Raw genomic sequence first — 7,847 nt, 5'->3', positions numbered from 1 at the left:
ACGCCAACACAAGCACCCAGACCCCTGACAGCCGTGCCCGTGAGCCAACCCAAATCATTAGTCTGAGCCTTTTCTTAAACTCATTCTTGGACATTGCCTCTGGGAGTTTTAGAAGGCAGGAGTTTATATATACACCGGTAATCATTGGTGAGGTCCTGGAACCGTTCTGATGGCTCTTTTCTGGATTGTACACAATGGCCGGAGAGAGGATTTGTAGGCGTTTCCCCAAACTTCACAACAAAATAATTCAAATATGGTAAAATGAGTGAGCAATATACAACATGTAATGCTTTATTATTCATTAGATATTTAGCTTTACAGAAGGCTGAAATACTTCCGGATACTTTAGCTTGAACATGCATGTGAAGTTTCCAGCAGATCTTGTGGTCGATCGCCACCAGAGGTGTCTTCAGTATTCACATTCATTACTCAGGTAGAAGTATAGATACTAGAGTTTAAAAATACTCCTGTAGAAGTTGAAGTATCAACTCAAGTTTTTTACTCCAGTAAAAGTATAAAAGTACTGGTTTCAAAACTACTTAAAGTACAAAAGTAAAAGTAATGTAAGGGGGAAAAAAGCCATTAAGGACAAAAGCCATTGAAAATGAATGCATCTTAGTATAATGAATATATATTAAAGAACCATATATGCGTACTATTGAGCATTAACATGTGTTTCAGAGAGCAGGAGATATGATGACTAGTTGCCTATAAGTATTGTAATGGTGCAAAAAGTCAAACTTCAGAGGCATGTTATCATTTATCCTAACCTTTATTGGAATGTACATCCAAGTTTAGTTGCAGGAATCTGAGGGCGACGGATGTAAGAACAAAACTGGACAAGAACATCTGTGCCACAACCAAATTCACTCTATCAGGATGGAGCAATTTAACTGGATTTTTTTTTTTAAAGGCCGAAATGAAATAGAGTAACGAGGCTGTTTTTAAAATGTAAGGAGTAAAAAGTACAGATAATTGCGTGAAAATGTAAGGAGTAAAAGTAAAAAGTCGTCTGAAAAATAATTACTCCAGTTAAGTATAGATAACCAAAATTTCTACTTAAGTAAGGTAACCAAGTATTTGTACTTTGTTACTTGACACCTCTGATCGCCACAACCAGAATCTTCATTTCATTAACTCTGTCTATATTTGGCTTGGCTTAAATGGCTTACACTGATATAGCGCTTTACAGCTGTACTCCTACAGCCCCAAAGCATTTTACAATGTAGACATTCACCCACACACATTCACACACACCGGTTGTCGGCGGAGCTGCCACACAACGGCGCTGGCCTGACAACCGGGAGCAACACAGGAGGAACTAGGGTTCGAACCACTGACCTTCAGGTTCATGGGCGAACGCTCTACCAACTGAGCCACCTTCCCCCTATTTACATGTTATTACATGTTATGTATATTTTTTTATGTCCAAATTTAATGATTTTATTTATTTATTTATATCAAACCATTTTTTTTTTTTTTAAATATGTTCAGTTCTGAGGTAATTTCCTTCAGTAGCTGCTGTAAATTCTCTCCTTCACAGAAAATATGTGTCAAGGATGTGGAGGGTAGGACCCAGATGCAGAAGACCGGAGTTCCATAAAACATGTTTTGTTTCAATTTAAAACATAGAAAAGCACTGCTTAGCAGGATTGCAAAGGAACATGAGAAAGTACAAAAACCTGACCTGAAACAAACATGGAGGAAGGAATAGTACAGACCAGCAGGGAGCGAAGGAAAGCCAAGACAAGATATACACAGATAGGTTGACGAGACACAGGTGCAGACAATCAGGGCAGATGGGAACAAGGGAAGTCAAGACAGAACTGAAACAAAGACACAGGTTTCAAAATAAAACAGGAACTAAATAACAAAACTCGGACCATTTGTATCATCAGCAAACAGAACAAATTGTAGTACTTTTAAAACTTTGAATAGGTAATTTATGTGTAGAATAAAGAGTTTAGGTCCCAATACTAATCCCTGGGGTCACCACATACAATGTCCATTAGATGTGGGTGCAATTCATCGATGTGTCGATGCATCGCGATGCGTCACGTGACGATTTGGAATCGATTCATTAAAAAAAAAAAAAAAAAAAAAAAAAAAAAATTAAGTTATCCTATCCAGATTCCAGACTGAATAAGCTGCTGAATCATTTCATTTTCAAGAATGCACATTTCTTATTGTTCACTTGAAATATGGCAGATATGTTTACACTAAATAAATTTGATGGAAGTACATATCTTGTTTACTTGAATTAATGAACTCATTAAATCCAGGGCTTGACCGTTTTCAGTGTTTTCCGCCAATAGAGGGCGCTCTCATGCAAGTGCAGCTTTCCCTGGTCAAAGTTAAGTAAGTCAAAGAGCAAATGTTTACATAGTCATAAAATAAATTATTTTGTGTCTTTGAAAAATACATGTCAAATGTTCAAAAAACCTTGTTATTTACTTAATGAGTGTTGTTAGAGGAACTGAGTTAATTGATTGGCTATTTATTTACAAATGTAGCCACAGATGAAGACAAAATCAATCTTGTATGGAAAGAAGCATTAAAAATCACAATAATCGAAGAATCGTGGCACCAATAATCGAATCGAATCGACAATCGTTATAATCGAAGAATCAAAGAATCGAAGCTCCAATAATCGAAATCGAATCGAATCGTGAGGTACCCTTGTTTGCACACCCCTAAGTCCATGTCCAATGTCAATGTCCATGTATCATGATTGAAAGTCACCTATTTTCACACGTTGTTGCCTGTTGCCTAAATAACTTTTAATCCAGTGTATTTTATATGAAATTCTGTGGTGCAGAACCTGAGGGCATTCCCTACCTGTAATGAATGGAAACAGCGCAGGGAACCAGTAGAGGGAACCAGTGCATGGAAACAACACAGGCAACCAACGCAGGGAACCAGTACAGGGAACCAGTGCATGGAAACAACACAGGCAACCAACGCAGGGAACCAGCGCAGGGAACCAACGCAGGGAACCAGCCCAGGGAAACATAGCAGGGAACCAGTGCAGGGAACCAGTGCATGGAAACAACACAGGCAACCAACGCAGGGAACCAGCGCAGGGAACCCGTGCAGGGAACCAGCGCAGGGTACTGCTGCTTTTGCTCTGCCACACGTGACTGCATGCATGGCTGTATGCAGCCTGTGCAATTGGTTAATGAAACTACTTGGAACGGACCAGTATGGACCAGTAGCCTATGGATCAGTATGGACCAGTATGGAACAGTATAAATGAGTATGGACCAGTATGGAACAGTATAAATGAGTATGGACCAGTATGGAACAGTATAAATGAGTATGGACCAGTATGGAACAGTATAAATGAGTATGGACCAGTATGGAACAGTATAAATGAGTATGGACCAGTATGGACCAGTATGGATGAGTATGGAACAGTAGTGACCAGTATGGATGGGTATGGAACAGTATGGACCAGTATGGATGGGTATGAACCAGTATGGATATGTACGGACCAGTATGCATGAGTGTGGACCAGTATGGACCAGTATGGATGGGTAATATGAACCAGTATGGATATGTATGGACCAGTATGCATGAGTGTGGACCAATATGAACCAGTATGGATAAGTATGGATGAGTATGGAACAGTATGGACCAGTATGGACCAGTATGGACCAGTATGGACCAGTATGGACCAGTATGGATAAGTATGGATGAGTATGGAACAGTATGGACCAGTATGGACCAGTATGGACCAGTATGGATAAGTATGGATGAGTATGGATGAGTATGGACCAGTATGGACCAGTATGGACCAGTATAGACCAGTATGGACCAGTATAGACCAGTATGGACCAGTATGGACCAGTATAGACCAGTATGGACCAGTATAGACCAGTATGGACCAGTATAGACCAGTATGGACCAGTATGGACCAGTATAGACCAGTATGGACCAGTATAGACCAGTATGGACCAGTATAGACCAGTATGGACCAGTATGGACCAGTATAGACCAGTATGGACCAGTATGGACCAGTATAGACCAGTATGGACCAGTATAGACCAGTATGGACCAGTATGGACCAGTATAGACCAGTATGGACCAGTATGGACCAGTATAGACCAGTATGGACCAGTATAGACCAGTATGGACCAGTATAGACCAGTATAGACCAGTATAGACCAGTATGGACCAGTATAGACCAGTATAGACCAGTATGGATCAGTATGGACCAGTATGGACCAGTATAGACCAGTATGGACCAGTATGGACCAGTATAGACCAGTATGGACCAGTATAGACCAGTATGGACCAGTATAGACCAGTATAGACCAGTATAGACCAGTATGGACCAGTATAGACCAGTATAGACCAGTATGGACCAGTATGGACCAGTATGGACCATTCCCACAAGCTGAACCCGATTTTAGGTGTTTTAACTTAATGTTGACCTGATTCTCAGAGAGAAGTAAGACCTTCCTTGAGATTTTTACACATGAGTTACTTTTAAAGTTCTAGTTTTCTGAAGAATGCTTCAGACGACATTTGGTACCAGCTCTTCCTGTGACAGGTTCTGTTTTATATTACTATTGCAGTGATTGTAGGAAGAGTATTTCAGTTTCCGTTGGGGATGTTTCTGGCCTAAAATCTTTTAAGTTCTGCAAGATTCTTGGAAGAAAAAACATCTGTCAACCGCTGCTAAACCTTGCAGCGGTCACCTCGTGTAGACAACACCTGCAGAGTTCAGCTTCGTTCTTTCTTAAAGACACTAATATTTCCTTTCAAAATATGCTTATATTGATCAAATCCAGAGTACCAAACCGAGTCTTTCCATATCAGCTGCAACCCAAAGTGACTGGTCCAGCTGCATGCTTAGCAGGAGGAGGCAGATTCTTTAGCATCATGTTACATCCCCATCATGTTTTTTTGATGAACACACCTTATTTCACGCAGCTAAAAAATTTCACTTTTAGCTTTGTCTCTGCAAAAGTCATTTCAGGAATGCATCCGACTCGTTCAGATGTTCCCTGGAAGCTTTGTTTTCTTCTGATGAGGCCGTTTGTGGCGGTGCCCGCCACTGCAGGCCGCTTTTCTTGTCTTCCTTGCATCACATGCTGGATGCCACAGCCCCCAGCAGCAGCAAGGGAGAACTGTTGGAAATCAAGAGGAGCTCCTGTTCATTTGCTTAATTACCTAATTAACAGAAAGCTAATTACTTTGTTGTGTGCGTGTGGAGAGGCTGTTATGTAACCGATAGCGATCCTAAATTAATTTGTGACTGCACTCCATTAAGTCGGGGTCCTAATCCGCACAACACATCACCGCCGTGACACCAACAAAACACGATAATAAATTCAGACTGCTGAGTTTAGTTCTCCGCTGAGTTCATAAATCCTGTATTGACATGCAGATCAAGCCTGTGAAGAATTACGGGGATCCGATTAGGCCTTAAATTACTTCCCAAGACTGCACATGCATCTTGATTTCTTCTTTAATTAGCCTATATCAGACAATAATGTTTACATTATACAAAAAAAAAGAAACAAAAATAATAAGTAGGGAAACTGTAATTGAAGAGAAGAATGTCGTTAAGATGCAGACATTCAAATTCTGGATGGAATTAAAAGTCTTGTTTCATACTTATTTGTAAAAGATACATTTTCTAAAGTTCTGCGTACATTTGAGTCATAATGATCCCTCCGTTGTGGATGTGTGTGTTTTGTCCTGCGGTCCTTTAATGCAGCATTAAGGGCGGAGTCTTTACAGGGGCTGATGTGTCTGTTTACTTGCATACTTGCAATAAAATGAGCAGTATATTTGGTGCATCTTGCCTACGTTATGAGTGGAGGCTGTATAATAACGCACATCACACACCTGCTTATCTTCCTTGCAGCTTTTCTTTTATGTAGTAAAAACACATGATTTCTTTCTCTGAAACGTTCTTGTGAGTAAAGAGAGCAGGAACAGAAAAGATGGTTTCTCCTGTTTGCTGCTGTCACTGTGAAGTCAGAAAAGCGCACGTGTGGTGCGTCAGGCCAACCGTCCTGCAGAGACAGGTGGGTTGACGGTAGAAAGTTTGGGCGGCAGCAACATGAGCGAGTGTGCTGAGCGATAAAGGACACGTCCAGACCCTGGAGACAGGTCAGAGGTCACGGCTCTCACATCTGTGAGCGCTGCAAACGTCTTTCATGACCGGTTCGGGGCCCGTCCTTGAAGAAAGACGGTATCCTTTCAAAATAAATTAATTTCCCTATAAATGCCATAAAAAAAAAAAAACATTTTGTTATCAACGCTATTAAAACCAGTACTCGGGTTGTAAAAAAAAATTAGGGGGGATGGTGGATTTTATCATATGGGGACAGATAATTTGTGCTCATTACAAATAATATAATATATTACAAATAATAGCACTGACCAAAACACCTGCAGAAATACTGCAGGAATGACATAGCAGCAGTTAAATGCAGCCTTCTGTAAGCTTTAAATATCCACTGGGCTTACATCAAATACATCAAAACACCACAATAAAAAACAGTTTTCTGAACTTATCAATATGACTCTGTCCTTCACAGGATAAGTAAAATGGATCACTGCAAAAACTCAAAATCTTAACAAGAATATTTGTCTTATTTCTAGTTAAATTGTCTCATTTTAGAAAAAAAATCTCATTACACTTAAAACAAGACTCATCACTGGAAAAAACAACAATTTTCACCTGTTTCAAGTAGATTTTCCCTTGAAATACTGTAAGTAGAAAAATCTGCCAGTGGAACAAGATTTCTTTGCTTGTAATGAGAAGATTTTCCTACTTATTTCAAGTGAAAATTTACTTGAAACAGGTGAAAATTGTCAAATAAGTTATTTTTCTGGTAATGACTTTAAATATTGAAATATCAGTAAAACCACATTCATTGATGAAATGACATAAGGGATGGAAAGGGGGGATGGCAGTTTTACAGGGGGGGTGATTTTGACCGTTTTTATTTCAGGGGGGATGCCATCCCCCCTCATCCCCCCTCATCCCCCCTCATCTCAGTACTGATTAAAACTCCACAAGGTTTGTCTGAACGTGAGCACAGTGAAGGACAGTGGGCCACTTTTTCTAGTTCCCGAGGCGGCCAGAGGGGGGCGCTGTCCACCAACAAACAGCCTTTCCTGAGAGCTTCATCCTCACCGTCCTCACATGCAGCAGGAGTTGGACCTGGAATAAGCAGCTCTTCTGAAACTTTATCAAGTACCACAACAGCAACAGGTTATAGTAACTGCCCCGCTGAGCGGACCGGTCCTGATGAGCGGACCTGGTCCCGCTGAGCGGACCTGGTCCCGGGCCCGGCCCGTCTCTTGTTGAGGACAGGAAAAGGCTCTTTGGACTTTAATCCTCAGACCGAGCCCACTAGTTGATCATGTTCCTCTCAGAAACCTCTAGATCTGGCCCACATGTGTAAAACGACTCCTCACACACGCCTTTTTAGAGACTTTTACAGAGTAAAACATGTCAGAGCAACTTTATTCAATGTATTTTACATGAGGTTCTGGAGTCCAAAAACATGCATATTAGGTTAATTGGTGATTCTAAATTGCTCGTAGGTGTGAGTGTGAGTGTGCATGGTTTGTGTGTTTATATGTGGCCCTGTGATGGACTGGTGACCTGTCCAGGGTGTAAGGTAGAAGGCCATTGGTTGCATTTTTTGGCAAAGCAGCAGAAATTGGCAGAACACCGGACTCGTGACCCGAACCTGCTACCAGAGGTGTCAAGTAACAAAGTACAAATACTTTGTTACCTTACTTAAGTAGAAATTTTGGATATCTATACTTCACTGGAGTAATTATTTTTCAGACGACTTTTTACTTTTACTCCTTAC

This window comes from Cololabis saira, chromosome 8 (genome assembly GCF_033807715.1).
Source record: "Cololabis saira isolate AMF1-May2022 chromosome 8, fColSai1.1, whole genome shotgun sequence".
Classification (NCBI taxonomy): domain Eukaryota; kingdom Metazoa; phylum Chordata; class Actinopteri; order Beloniformes; family Belonidae; genus Cololabis; species Cololabis saira.
This window is presented reverse-complemented; position numbering follows the sequence as displayed.